Source organism: Bufo bufo, chromosome 6 (assembly GCF_905171765.1).
Source record: "Bufo bufo chromosome 6, aBufBuf1.1, whole genome shotgun sequence".
Classification (NCBI taxonomy): Eukaryota; Metazoa; Chordata; class Amphibia; order Anura; family Bufonidae; genus Bufo; species Bufo bufo.
The window spans coordinates 278,358,430-278,374,892 of NC_053394.1; positions in this window are offsets into that span (position 1 = coordinate 278,358,430).

Here is a 16,463-nt window from a genome sequence, read left to right on the forward strand (position 1 = left end):
TTTTTCTACTTTGCACTATAACAAGTCTAGAGTGTAGAATTCTCAAAACTTGTTTTGGATTGTTAATATTCATGCATGTGCTGTGTCACTTATGTATTGTCAATATTTAAAATAAGAAAAAAGTATATCAATAACACAATAAAATAAAAAGTGTTGTTTGGCTTCATTTACAAAATTAAATTATTTAACTTTATTTTATTTTCTTTGGTTTATTTTAAAAAATTGGGTTTGGGGGGCCAATGTTGTGGTTCACGATGTAGCAAGTTGTGGACCGCATGTGGCTTTCCCTTGTCAAAAGGTCTTGTGCAATAAAAATAGTACTCGACTTATTGATGAACCTAATGAAACAATTTTATTTGATTTTATTTAAGTTTATTTTTTCCCTACGGATTAAGGTTCTAACATGGTGGTGTCTGTTGTCCTGGGAGGGGTGGCCGACTTCCGTGTTGACCTATCTACATGGTTGGGTCTGACTGGCGTTAGACTCATCCGTGTGACAATCCGGTTTTGATAATGAAGCCTGAATGACACATGTATATAGGGATATTTACTTTTATCTATTTTTTTAAATATTGACAATAATGTAATGATGATTTGCACATGCTAAATATATATAGACACAGCTTTAAAAAAATTTAATTTAAAAATACGTACTATATAATGTTCCTCAACTGTTGGAGAATTCTTATACTCTGAGTCATGTAAGCACATTTTTTGGTCTGTTTGGCGGAAGCAATGCCAGGACATTTAAATTTTTTTGTAATAAGTGCACTATTACGGATACGTGCTGTTTAGTTTTTACAACATGCCTTTACCATTTTACTTATATCTACTTTTTTTTTTTTTTTTTTTGTGGGGTATACACAATTAGTTCGAAATAAGAGATTAACGGTGGATTATAAGGCCTACAACAACCATAAATGCTCATATTATCCAATTGCTTAATAATTATGTGTAGGCAACATACTCAACGATTATCAAGGACTACTGCTATTATAAATATGCGTTGAACTTCTGGGTGGGACAAAAAATGCCAATTTTATATGTACATTCCGGTTGATGTTTGTCAGTGTACTGATGAGTTTGTGTATAGTATAGGGGCCTCACTGTAAACAAATGTTTTGAAATGAATTGCAAAACTTCAATTAATAAAATAAAAACAAACACACAATATATAGATCAACAAATAAAATAATATTTTTTATAATATTTAAATAACAACAAAAAAAAAGTAAAATTGGCCTTAAGGCAAGGCCTTCAGAACATTAATAATGTTGAGTATCTCCCCAACCGCCTTGTTGTGCTGCTCCTCCACGACAGCCATTTGGTGGGAGTACTGCACCCTTAACTGGCGTAATTTGCGGCAGTGCTGCTCCCGGCACTTCCTCAACAGAGAAACATGGTCCCTCTGAAGGACTTGAACCTTCTCCTTGAGGGATTTAATTACTGTTAAAAAGAAAAAAATATATAATTAAATATATATATATATATATATATATATATAATATATATAGTACATTTTAAATATGTATTTATTTGTTTGACATCTCATTAAATGCAATTTAGTGAATATTGTATAAAGTTGTTCACTATTGACTATTGTAGGTGAAAAAAAATATGAAAAATATATTTTTCATTTTAAACGTCTATATAAAATAAAAAAAAATTTTTTTTTAACCTAACATTAGTCCATGAATAGTCTATGTCATTGAGGTCATAATTTACATATGATATTTGATTTGTATAATTAATTTATATTTATTGGTATAAATGATAGGGTTCTTATTATTATTATACTTTTTATAATCAATAGATTTTTGAATAATATTGCAACGACAAGATTGAAAAGTGTGAAAAAGATAAACAAATTTACGTTAATCTGTACGTCGGGAATAAGCACACCTGTTTTGTTTCTGGAGTTTTGTCTTTAATATTGATTTTTGAACGGGGTTAAAATAGTTAACATAGACATTGGGTGGGACATGTCTCATCCGTACTCCATCCTATGTTCTCATAACGGTGCTGTTAAAAAGGATTTTAAGATAAATTGTGGACAGGCCATCCCAACGCAGAACAATCTAAGAAAGGAACCAGAATGGTGACAGACAGTAGTGTGTTTCGATAGTACTGTCTTTTTACCCTGCTTGTAATGAACTGTAAGTTTGGCACTTTATGTTATCCAATATAACTAAACTAATACATGTGTGTGTGAATAAGTTTAAACAACAAAAGCACATGGTGGCAAACTCAGCCACTGTATATTGTCATTCCTGTATGTACGACGTTATTGCATATGTGTATGCCACTTAAAAGAATCAAGCGTATAGATGTTTTGTGTAATATGGTTCGTGTGGGCTGTAAAGTTCCTAGGCTGGCTGCATGAAAACCGCCAGCATTGATGCAATTGTATGTTGTTATGTGAGGGCACCCAGATAGCTATTTGTATTGTATTTGTGTATTCTGAGCGGCATTCACCTAATGATATGCACTCAGACTTCAGCTATCTTGGAATATGTTAAATGTCTGTGTTGCTGGGAGGGTGTGACATTGTGTTTTTGGGTGGGGATTCCTGTTCTGTTGTTCTCACATGTGTATTGCCGATGTCCCTTTGTCCTGAAAGATAATTGGATTACTCCTCTCCCCTCCAGGCCAGAGAGGATGAAACCATGATGCATTGTGGGGATGTGTTGTGTCTGTGTATCCTAAGTTGCTGCATATCTGTCCTGTGTAGCAGTCTTGCTTCTTGTCCACTAGGGGCGTGTCCACCAGATGGGGAGCTGCATAGGGGGGGTAGCCCTCAATAAAGAGTTCCTGTTTTATTCCTTAATGAAGTCTTGGCTCCTGTTTGGGGGATGGAATAACTACACTCTTGGGGATTGCTATATCACAATACTCCCCTGAGTATAAGCTCTTTTAAGAGCTTGCTCCTGTTTCCAGGCTCCCAGCGGAGACCTTGTGGATCGTGCTACCCCTCCACTACACACATATTTACCCTCCTTGTGTGGGGTGGTGACTACCCCGTCATCATCCTCCTCTTCCTGCTCCTCATCCTCAAAAATGTGGGGGGGCAACGCAGGTAGGGCTGCTGGTCCAGCCTCTTCCTCCACCATTGACTCCCCCTCCTGTGGTGGTGGTGGGTCATTTGATGTCCCTGAGGGTCCTGCCTGCTGCTCCTGCTCCCCCTCAGACGCCGACAGCTCCCAGGAATCCCTGCTGGCAGGCCTGTGTTTTACAGACGGAAGGCGAGCCCCTATAATTACAAATTAATACTTATGTAAAAATAAAAATCACAAATAATAAATGTACCTCACCATTACGTTACTTTTGTTTATTTCATCAACACTCAATAATGTTTGTACCTGGACAGTGCTCGTCACGGATCTTGCGGATTCTGGCCATATGTCTCCGCTTCAGGTCCGACCACTTTTTGCAAATGGCCAAGGCTTCATGTTTGCCCTCATGAACCCTCCTCATCTCCTTCCTCAGCTCCCTTACTATGGCGTGTTTTGATTTGTTAGAGCGTAGTTCATCATAACCTTGCTCTAACAGGCGCTGCGTGATTAAGAAAAGAAGCATTTTATAAAAATTATTTAATAAAACTAAGATTAAGGAACTTTAACATTAGCACAAGTGGAGTACGTCAGTCTATTCTAGGAAGTTGAACAAGCGGTCAGATCCTTCCTGCCGCTAGTTCACTTATGCCCCCAGACAGTGGCGTAGTTAGAAATGACTTGGCCCCACAGCAAAATTTTTTTAATGGGGACAACCTACCTACCACCCACAAATTTTCAAAAAGGCATTACTTTCAAGCCACCCACATAACTGTGGCTAGTAAAGATTGCTCTCTCACACCAGTCCCGGCAGCTGTTCCATCCATTTTATACACTGTCTATACTGTCACTGTATATAATTTTATTGTGTAATACTGTTGAGGGGGCCCTGAAAAAATCTTTTAGACCTCCTCCTCCTGGATCTGCCCCTTCTGGGTCAGGGCCCCCAAGCATGCCCTGTAAATACGCCACAGCGACAAGAATGACGATACGTCAACATTTACTATAATAATGGCGGCCAGGGGTGTAACTATCCGGGAAGCAGGAGAAGCGTCTGCTTTGCGGCCCTGACCCAGAAGAGGCCCATCCCACAAAGGAGGACTAAAAGATTTCGTCATGGCCCCCTCGGTAGTATTACACAATGAAATTATGTAACACAGTGACAGTATAGACAGTTAACAAAACGGATGGAACAGCTGCCGGGCCTGCAGCTACACCACTGGTGTCGAGGGAAACGTTCCAGCAGCAGCAAGTCAGCACACGGCCAGAGGCAGTCTAACTAAAAGCTCTGCATGTTGTAGTTTAATTACACGGAACCGCTCGCCGTGCGCTGCCTTGATGCCGCAGTAACTGACCACCAACATGTCATCATTATCTCAAATACCAAACCAAAAATTATTATTATTTGCGAGTCAAATACTACAATTTAACTTAACGTAACCGTATAAAATCTAATTGTGGTGAAATTGTATGTGTGTGGGGTATAAGCTATTAGATATTGTCCATCTGAGGAGAGATGTACCTGTCTAGTGACGGCATAGTTTGGGGTGTAAAGCTGGTCCGCCTCCACGTGGTGCACCCTGGGTAACGCTAAATGAACCAGCAAATATACTGTATAATGTAAAAAATTACTTCTCCTGACCAACAGGACACTTATTTGAATATTTAGACTAGCCGTCCGCACACTGCGGCCCCCCTGCAAACTGCGGCCCTCCGGCTGTGGCAAAAATAAAACTCACATCATTCCATGACAACCTACAGCTATCATCCTATAGAAGGACATAATGGGACGGGAGTTGTAGTTTTAGAACAACTGGAGGACCGCTGTTTGAATAGACTGTGTGTGTGTGTTTGTGTGTTGGGGGAGGTCAGGGGGGGGGGGGGGGGGTTTGAGGGGGGGTTTGGTGGTATGCAGTGTGGGTATATTGTCTGAGGCAGGAAATTAGATGTACAATGTGCATCTGATATATATATTTGTATGCATTGCTATCCATACATAATGACACGTCGGCCACATGTATGTATGAATAGCATATAAATATATAGCAGATGCCAGTGAGATACTGCTTTGATGGCAGACCATTAAAACCATTTATGAGATCAAAAATGCTTAACTATTTATTTTAGTAATATAGATAAAATCACATTATATATAGTATGAGTAGATGTTAATGATTATCTGAAAAATATATTACTTTGGAATGTCAACAATACTTGTTTCAAACTATCATTTATATGTAATCAAAGTATGTACTATCCGAATTTTAATGCCATGCGAAAATAGTTTAAACAAATACATCCGAAAAATTCAATTCAATAAACCTACATAGGAATATTACTAAGATATGCGAAACAAGCGTGTATGCGAACAAATGTTCAATTAGATTATACTTACTATGACGATCAGCTCCTCCTCAGCTTTAGTGAACTTGCTGGCCACCATCGTAAAAACTGAGCGCATAAAGTTTTCAACCGCACAAAACTGACGCAAGTTGAATTCTGGTTTAAAACGGCGCTTACTTCCGGTTTTGAACAAATCACGCGCATGCGCAAAATGATACGAAAATGTCAGTGCCGTTTCAGCTATTTGTATGTTAACGAATATTCGATAAAATTAATGATATATCAGGTTTTAGAATATTCGTATCACTCGAAATCTATGATATATTACAATATCTATAATATTCGTAAAAAACAAAGCGGATATAAGGCATTAGTAGTTTCGAAATCTTTCTATTGAAAATGAATAATATTGCCTAGGCTATATTGCAATAACATTGTGTTCTAGTCTGATTTTATATTGCAATATAGAGAATATTCAAAACATTTATTGTATAATTTGAACAGTGAACAGTACACCACTGAACACTAAAGACATTTAGAAATTTGCGAATTCGCATAATATGCGCATATTACGCGTATATAACTATGCGCATATTATGCGCATATTATTAGCTAACGTACGAATATTCGATTTCTGAGGATAGAATACGAATATTCTAACGAATATTCGCGAAATATCGCGAAAACGAATATGGCACCTCAAGCTCATCACTATTGATTAAACCCTTTGGAGAAGGCCATTTGCTCAAAGCAAGATCCATGATGAATTTGTCTGGAAGAACTTTACTGATCTGTGTCTAGCCTTGGCCTCAATTACATCAAATGTGATTATTTGGAATGCAACTGAGAGTCAACTGCAGTTCCTGATGTAACTCATACTCTTGTGGTTGAACAGATTCTAGCAAACATGGGTGCATACTGTAGGTGGAATTTATCCATCAATTGGTGGAAGTTTTATGGCATCAGAAAGTTACAGTTGATGGAGCACAACATATTTCCCCAAAAGCTTATAACTTTCCTAACTACTTGCCAGCTTTATAATATGTCAAGAAGTTGGTCAGGGACTTTACAGCAGACTTCCTAACACTTAAGGCAGAAAATGGCAAAACATTGTAGACAAAATGTATGTCTTATTGTTCCAGGCATAGATTTTGTTTTCTTTATCTTCTTTCTATTTTTAGAACAGTCCAAGGTGGCAGGGGTGTAGCTAAAGGCTCATGGGCCCTGGTGCAAGAATCCAGCTTGGGCCCACTTTCCTCAGTGCTTTGTGGCCAGGGGCAGGGAAGAACATAACCTTTGTGCTGCCTAAGGCAAAAAATTTAAATGGCACCCCCTCCCCCATGCCAAATTCTTGACCTAACCCCTCCCCTCCAGCTAGAGGTGTAACTTGACCAGCATGCACTTTCTATTGCAGTACGCAGCCCTGCAGGGTATTACGATGTGAGGTCACGGTTACTTGGGCAAATGAGGGTTGCTATGGGTTACTCACAATTTCTAGGATGACCCTGGGCAGGCGTACAGCAGTGATGGAGAGGCTGGCACGGTAGTCCTCTGGGGCACTCTCTGTATATAGGGACCAGGCCTGATGGTGGGTGAGGTGCCCTGGATGTTGCAGATGTTTAATGTGCCTAGGGCAAGGTCCCTTTAAGGTTCGTGATGCCAGTGCCTGTAATGATGGCACACCGGTTGATGATAGTGGTAATAAGTGAGGAACACGCTGTTATGGTGAACCAAAACTTCCTTTAACTTTATACAGTCTTTTGTAAGTTCCAGGTAATGCAGCAAAATAAAGCAGGCTTTCACATCAATGGCAGGCACAATGTTCTTTGCAAGATATTCAGAGGGTAAAAACAACACTTACAGACCAGGCTGCACTCTTCCACAGAAATCTTGTGCACTATTCCTCAGAACTCCTGGCTGTTTGTATCCCAAGGCCCGTATGTTCTAATGCTGGCTTTATCCTTGGTAGAAAACTTCCTCAGGTATATATCCTTGCTTTAGGTAAAATACTTCTGCCCTTCAGCTTACTTGTCTAGCTGGAATACTGGCTCTGCTCTGCTTATGGGAACTTGGTTTCTCAGGAGGCAACTCTTCCCCTGGTGACAAATCTTCTGAGCTAACTCTGGCTCAATATCCACAGGCTGGCTGATCTACACTTGCTAGCCACCTGGATATCAACTAGAAACCTGGGCTGTCTAGTTGCATGTCAGAGCCTGCACCTCAGCCCCACTCTGGCTAAAGTGTCTTCTGGCCTCTGACTCTACACTCCACACTCCACAGACTACCGACAGACTGACTCCTCCCTGTCTGGGTCTAAATATATATACTAGGGGTTCCCTAGCTCCTTCTAGTGCCTAGGATGATGAACTGCACCCTAATAGGCCTGCTACACATATCACAGGAAAATACACATAAATACACATTAAAATGCATTAAAATGTACTGTGAAATACACTGCCACTGTCCCACAGGAGGTGGAGAACAACGTGGCCCAATTGACCCTTGTGTAGTGTCCACATTTACCTAGTGGGACACTACATACACCGTTGCTGTAACGTTGCCCGTCCTCGGCGCAACACAAGGGGCCCTGCCCAGCTGGATACTGCAGCTGAAAGACAAAAATACTGCAAAGTAGGAACACACATCTACATTTGCAAATACACATATATATATCAGGCAGCTCCGCTGGCTAAGGAACAAGTCCGGTGAAAAGGGGCGTCGTTCTCTTCTCTCAGGATAGTATAAGGGAACGGGGGGCGCTGACCTGGTGCAGCGTATCAAGGATACCAGGATAGTCCATAATAAAATATAATAGTCCCATAAAACAGCATCTCAGAGACCCACATAAATTAGAGTCATCTCTGGGCACATTTTCTTGAGTTGAGATTGCACATAAAAGTCCACATAATTAAAAAATGGCATATAAAATAAGTGCTGTAATGTCCCTTAATCAACCTGAAAAGGGGGTTAAAAAGGGTTAAGTGCAAATAAAATAACAGGCACAACCTGGCTTAAGAATGCTTTGAATCAGGCGGGAAATTCTGTAAACTGGATGGCCTTGGAGCATTTGGTATTTTCAGTGGCCTACCACCACCACTGAGCAGTGGGAAACTGGCAGCATCTCATAGGGCCAAAACGAAGGACTCCTGTCCTGAAAGGGTTAAATCCACTTATAATAGGGTCCCTTGGCAAAATAAATCAGCATCATGGCCTGGCAGGCCTACTCACAGGTATGTATCAGTTCCACTTTGAACATCAGTGGCACATCCTGGTTCTGCCGGTAAACTGGGCCTGACACGAGGGTCAACATATGGATGGGCCCACAAAATAGTATTAGGTGGTAACTGGAGCATAAATGGTCCCTTTACTGGTATAGGCCCCATAGGCCTAGGGGTAAACAAATATTGACGGTTGCTCCGTGGGCCTAGGCATTATTACTGTTGGAGGCTCCGCTGGTCTGGGTGTCAACACTACAGGAGGCCTTAACGCTTCAGGAGGCTCTCTGGACCTGGGAGGCGCTGGCTGCAAGCCACGGACCCGGCTTTTTACATAATAGAGTCTCTCCGGTACAGCAATGATAGTCACCGAGCTGGTGGCGACGGGATCTTCTACTGCAGGTTTGGGGACATCAGAATTCTTAAAGGACGCATCAGCATTTTCAGGGGGCATTGGTGCAACTCTGGACGCAGCGATGTGGTGCAGGCCATCAAGATGGATCTCTAACCAGGCAATCTGGTCCTCTAGAGTCTCATGCGATATTCCGCTGCAGGGATCCGGTACAGTCGCAGCAGGTTCAGGCGCTGGGTCCGAATTCTTTCCTCAGCGCAGGTCATCAAGGGCTTCGTAGAACTTGTTTGCAGGTACTGCTATTCCGTCCAAAGAATCTTCATTCTGCGACATGCCTGCTCCCTCTCTGGAGAGCGAACGGGCGGCACCTATAATTGTAGACACAACCTCCCATTGCTCTGGGAGGCCGCCCCCCAGGTACTCCAACATGGGGGAGACGGAGTCCATTTCAGCAGACATGTAAATTTGTAGACAGGGCAGTGGTGCGGACATACAGTCTTTCCCGCTTTTTTAGCAGAAGGCGCCAATTTTTCCCGCCAAACAAGATACAGTGATGGCGCGCAAATTAATTTCAGTCAGCTTAGGTGGCCATCTTTAAGCCAAACGCCGTCTATTCACTGACAGTAAGCGGTGACTTTAAAACAGCAAAACAGTCCACAAAATACAGTTTCACACCGCAAATTTTACAGTTCTTTGGCCCAGCAATTTTTAAAATAAAAAAAAGTAGGCCTTAGTCACTTTATGGGCAAATAACGGCACACAGTTTATATTCAACAAAGGCGCAGGAATGGTCGGATCCTGTTCGTGATGCCAAAATATGCAGTACGCAGTCCTGCAGGGTATCGCGATGTCAGGTCACGGCTACTTGGGCAAACGAGGGTTGCTATGGGTTACTCACAGTTTCTAGGATGACCCTGGGCAGGCTTACAGCAGTGATGGAGAGGCTGGCACGGTAGTCCTCTGGGGCACTCTCTGTATATAGGGACCAGGCCTGATGGTGGGTGAGGTGCCCTGGATGTTGCAGATGTTTAATGTGCCTAGGGCAAGGTCCCTTTAAGGTTCGTGATGCCAGTGCCTGTAACGGTGGCACACCGGTTGATGGTAGTGGTAATAAGTGAGGAACACGCTGTTATGGTGAACCAAAACTTCCTTTACTGGAAACAGTTAACTTTATACAGTCTTTTGTAAGTTCCAGGTAATGCAGCAGTATAAAGCAGGCTTTCACATCAATGGCAGGCACAATATTCATTGCAAGATACTCAGAGGGTAAAAACAACACTTACAGACCAGGCTGCACTCTTCCACAGAAATCCTGTGCACTATTCCTCAGAACTCCTGGCTGTTTGTATCCCAAGGCCCGTATGTCCTAATGCTGGCTTTATCCTTGGTAGAAAACTTCCTCAGGTATATATCCTTGCTTTAGGTAAAATACTTCTGCCCTTCAGCTTACTTGTCTAGCTGGAATACTGGCTCTGCTCTGCTTATGGGAACTTGGTTTCTCAGGAGGCAACTCTTCCCCTGGTGACAAATCTTCTGAGCTAACTCTGGCTCAATATCCACAGGCTGGCTGATCTGCACTTGCTAGCCATCTGGATATCAACTAGAAACCTGGGCTGTCTAGTTGCATGTCAGAGCCTGCACCTCAGCCCCACTCTGGCTAAAGTGTCTTCTGGCCTCTGACTCTACACTCCACACTCCACAGACTACCGACAGACTGACTCCTCCCTGTCTGGGTCTAAATATATACACTGCGTGCAGAATTATTAGGCAAATGAGTATTTTGACCACATCATCCTCTTTATGCATGTTGTCTTACTCCAAGCTGTATAGGCTCGAAAGCCTACTACCAATTAAGCATATTAGGTGATGTGCATCTCTGTAATGAGAAGGTGTGTGGTCTAATGACATCAACACCCTATATTAGGTGTGCATAATTATTAGGCAACTTCCTTTCCTTTGGCAAAATGGGTCAAAAGAAGGACTTGACAGGCTCAGAAAAGTCAAAAATAGTGAGATATCTTGCAGAGGGATGCAGCACTCTTAAAATTGCAAAGCTTCTGAAGCGTGATCATCGAACAATCAAGCGTTTCATTCAAAATAGTCAACAGGGTCACAAGAAGCGTGTGGAAAAACCAAGGCGCAAAATAACTGCCCATGAACTGAGAAAAGTCAAGCGTGCAGCTGCCAAGATGCCACTTGCCACCAGTTTGGCCATATTTCAGAGCTGCAACATCACTGGAGTGCCCAAAAGCACAAGGTGTGCAATACTCAGAGACATGGCCAAGGTAAGAAAGGCTGAAAGACGACCACCACTGAACAAGACACACAAGCTGAAAAGTCAAGACTGGGGCAAGAAATATCTCAAGACTGATTTTTCTAAGGTTTTATGGACTGATGAAATGAGAGTGAGTCTTGATGGGCCAGATGGATGGGCCCGTGGATGGATTGGTAAAGGGCAGAGAGCTCCAGTCCGACTCAGACGCCAGCAAGGTGGAGGTGGAGTACTGGTTTGGGCTGGTATCATCAAAGATGAGCTTGTGGGGCCTTTTCGGGTTGAGGATGGAGTCAAGCTCAACTCCCAGTCCTACTGCCAGTTTCTGGAAGACACCTTCTTCAAGCAGTGGTACAGGAAGAAGTCTGCATCCTTCAAGAAAAACATGATTTTCATGCAGGACAATGCTCCATCACACGCGTCCAAGTACTCCACAGCGTGGCTGGCAAGAAAGGGTATAAAAGAAGAAAATCTAATGACATGGCCTCCTTGTTCACCTGATCTGAACCCCATTGAGAACCTGTGGTCTATCATCAAATGTGAGATTTACAAGGAGGGAAAACAGTACACCTCTCTGAACAGTGTCTGGGAGGCTGTGGTTGCTGCTGCACGCAATGTTGATGGTGAACAGATCAAAACACTGACAGAATCCATGGATGGCAGGCTTTTGAGTGTCCTTGCAAAGAAAGGTGGCTATATTGGTCACTGATTTGTTTTTGTTTTGTTTTTGAATGTCAGAAATGTATATTTGTGAATGTTGAGATGTTATATTGGTTTCACTGGTAAAAATAAATAATTGAAAATGGGTATATATTTGTTTTTTGTTAAGTTGCCTAATAATTATGCACAGTAATAGTCACCTGCACACACAGATACCCCCCTAAAATAGCTAAAACTAAAAACAAACTAAAAACTACTTCCAAAAATATTCAGCTTTGATATTAATGAGTTTTTTGGGTTCATTGAGAACATGGTTGTTGTTCAATAATAAAATTATTTCTCAAAAATACAACTTGCCTAATAATTCTGCACTCCCTGTATACTAGGGGTTCCCTAGCTCCCTCTAGTGCCTAGGATGATGAACTACACCTTAATAGGCCTGCTACACATATCACAGGAGAATACACATAAATACACATTAAAATGCATTAAAATGTATTAAAATGTACTGTGAAATACACTGCCACTGTCCCACAGGAGGTGGAGAACAACATGGCGCAATTGACCCTTGTGTAGTGCCCACATTTACCTAGTGGGACACTACACTATAATACTGATGTATTCTTATGCGCCAGAAGGGTCTTTGGACCCCCTCAGGCTCCTGGACCCAGTAGCGACTGCTACCTCAGCAAACCCCTATAGCTACTCCCCTGCGCGGTGGGTAAAATTATTAAGCACGCATCTTTTAACAAATTTGCTGCAATTTACTCCAACAAACTTTTGATTATGATTGGCATATGAACCGCCTGTCTTGAAGGGGTTTTACAGAATTTTAATATTGATGACCTGTCCTCAGGATAGGTCATAAATATGAGATCAGTGGGGGAGTCTAGCACCTGGCACCCAACCAGGCAGCGCTCATTCGTGTGAGTGCTAACTTCCCTTCATTGTTTACCTGCTCGCCGTTGACACTACAGTTGTGAACAGGTGATTTCAATGGTTCCGCAAAAAAAACGGAATGTACTCCGTATGCATTCCGTTTCCGTATTTCCGTTTTTCCGTTCCGTTTTAACATAGAACATGTCCTATATTTGGCCGCAAATCACGTTCCGTGGCTCCATTAAAGTCTATGGGTCCGCAAAAAAACGGAATGCATACGGAAGTGCATCCGTATGTCTTCCGTATCCGTTCCGTTTTTTGCGGATCCATCTATTGAAAATGTTATGCCCAGCCCAATTTTTTCTATGAAATTACTGTATACTGTATTTGCCATACGGAAAAACGGAACGGACAAACGGAACGGAAACGGAAACACAACGGAAACAAAAAACGGAACAACGGATCCGTTTAAAACAGACCGCAAAACACTGAAAAAGACATACTGTCGTGTGAAAGAGGCCTTATGTATCTCAAAATGGTACCAATAAAAACTGCAATCCGTCCCACCAAAAACAAGCCCTCAGCTATGTTGGCAGAAAAATTAATATGCAATGGATGTTAGTATGTGGCGATGCAAAATATAACTTATTTTTAATAAAAATTATTTTATGTTGAAATATTAGTAGAACATGAAGAAAAAATTGGTATCTCCATAACCATATCGACCCACAGCATAAAGTTATCATATAATATATACCACATGGAGAACCTCATAAAAAATAAAAATTTAAAACAAATTTTTGCCCACCTCACCTTCTAAAAACATGGTAAAAAAGTGATTACATTTACCCCAAAATGGTACAAAAAAACTAAAGCTTCTCCTGCAAAAAACAAGCCCTCACACAGTTCAGTCAACAAAAAAAAAAAGTTATGGTCCCTAAAAACAATTTAGGCAAATTCTGTATTAGAAAATCCATATGGGGTGTTTCCATATTCAAGAAACGCAGAACAAGTTGTGGGTGCATTTTATCCTGTTACCCCTTGTGAAAATGAAGAATTTGGGCCTAAAGCAACATTTTATTGGAAAAAATGTAATTTTTAATTTTCACAGCCAAGTCAATACACTCACCACACCATTCAATGAATGCCTTGAGGAGTGTAGTTTCCAAAATGGAGTCACTTTTTGGTGGTTTCCTTTCTAGGGGTACGTCAAGGTCACTTGAAATGTGACACAGCATCCAAAAACCATTCCAGTCAAATCAGCCTTCCAAAAGCCATATGGTGCTCCTTCCATTCTGAACCCTGTTGTACGCCTACGCAGCAGTTTATAACCACATATGGGGTGCTGCCACATTCAGAATAAAATGGATAACAAATAGTGGTGTGCATTTTCTCCTGTTACCCCTTGTTAAAATAAAAAATTTGGGCCTAAAGTGACATTTTCTTGTAAAATATGTATTTTTTCATTTTCACAGCCAAGTGTTTATTTTTTATATGAAGCAAAGTGCTCACTACCCCCCTTGAAATATTCCTTGGGGGGTGTATTTCCAACATGGGGTCAATTTCTGGGGGTTTCCACTATATGGGTTCATCAGGAGGTCCTCAAAGGCAACATGGGCCAAGAAAATTATTCCAGCAAAATCTGGCCTCCAAAAACCATATGGCACTCCCTTCTTTCAGAGCCCTGTGTGTATGATGACATATGGGGTGTTTCTGTAAACTGTAGAATCAGGGTAGTAAATAATGAGGTTTGTTTGATTGTAAAACCTTGCTGTTTTACATTAAGATTGGTTTGAAAAGGAAAATTTGCAAAAAAAAAGTAACATTTTGAAATGTCTCCTCTATTTTCCTTAATTTCACGAGGGACACTTAAAGTGGTAACAGTTTCTAAAATCAGTTTTGAAAAATGTGAGGGGTGTAGTTTTAAAAATTTATGGGTGGTTTATATTATGCATCCCCGACAAAGTCACTTCAAAACTGAATTGGTCCTTTAAAAAATAGGTTTTGGAAATATTAGGTTTTTGCTTCTAAACCTTCTCATGTCCTAAAAAATAAAACTACATTTGCAAAATGATGCCAGCGTAAAAGTAGACATATGGGGAATGTTAAGTAATAACTATTTTATGATGTATTACTATTAGAGTTGAGCGAACACCTGGATGTTCGGGTTCGAGAAGTTCGGCCGAACTTCCCGGAAATGTTCGGGTTCGGGGTCCGAACCCAACCCGAACTTCGTCCCGAACCCGAACCCCATTGAAGTCAATGGGGACCCGTACTTTTCGGCACTAAAAAGGCTGTAAAACAGCCCAGGAAAGAGCTAGAGGGCTGCAAAAGGCAGCAACATGTAGGTAAATCCCCTGCAAACAAATGTGGATAGGGAAATTATTTTAAAAAAAATAAAAAAATTAACCAATATCAATTGGACAGAGGTCCCATAGCAGAGAATCTGGCTTCACGTCAGCAGAGAATCAGTCTCTTCATGCCATAGCAGAGAATCTGGCTTCATGTCAGCAGAGAATCAGTCTTCATGTCATAGCAGAGAATCAGGCTTCACGTCAACCACCACTGGAACAGGCCACTGTCACATATTTAGGCCCCGGCACCCAGACAGAGGAGAGAGGTCCCGTAACAGACAATCTGGCTTCATGTCAGTACAGAATAAGTCTTCATGTCATAGCAGAGAATCAGGCTTCACGTCACCCACCACTGGAACAGGCCACTGTCACATATTTAGGCCCAGGCACCCAGGCAGAGGAGAGAGGTCCAGTAACAGAGAATCTGACTTCATGTCAGCACAGAATCAGTCTTCATGTTATAGCAGAGAATCAGGCTTCATGTCAGCAGAGAATCAGTGTTCATGTCATAGCAGAGAATCAGGCTTCACGTTACCCACCAATGGAACAGGCCACTGTCACATATTTAGGCCCAGGCACCCAGGCAGAGGAGAGAGGTCCCGTAACAGAAAATCTGGCTTCATGTCAGCAGAGAATCAGTCTTCATGTCATAGCAGAGAATCAGGCTTCACGTCACCCACCACTGGAACAGGCCACTGTCACATATTTAGGCCCAGGCACCCAGGCAGAGGAGAGAGGTCCCGTAACAGAGAATCTGGCTTCATGTCATAGCAGAGAATCAGTCTTCATGTCATAGCAGAGAATCAGGATTCACCTCACCCACCACTGGAACAGGCCACTGTCACATATTTAGGCCCAGGCACCCAGGCAGAGGAGAGAGGTCCCGTAACAGAGAATCTGGCTTCATGTCAGCAGAGAATCAGTCTTCATGTCATAGCAGAGAATCAGGCTTCACGTCACCCACCACTGGAACAGGCCACTGTCACATATTTAGGCCCCGACACCCAGACAGAGGAGAGAGGTCCCGTAACAGAGAATCTGGCTTCATGTCAGCAGAGAATCAGTCTTCATGTCATAGCAGAGAATCAGGCTTCACGTCACCCACCACTGGAACAGGCCACTGTCACATATTTAGGCCCAGGCACCCAGACAGAGGAGAGAGGTCCCGTAACAGAGAATCTGGCTTCATGTCAGCAGAGAATCAGTCTTCATGTCATAGCAGAGAATCAGGCTTCACGTCACCCACCACTGGAACAGGCCACTGTCACATATTTAGGCCCCGGCACCCAGACAGAGGAGAGAGGTCCCGTAACAGAGAATCTGGCTTCATGTCAGCAG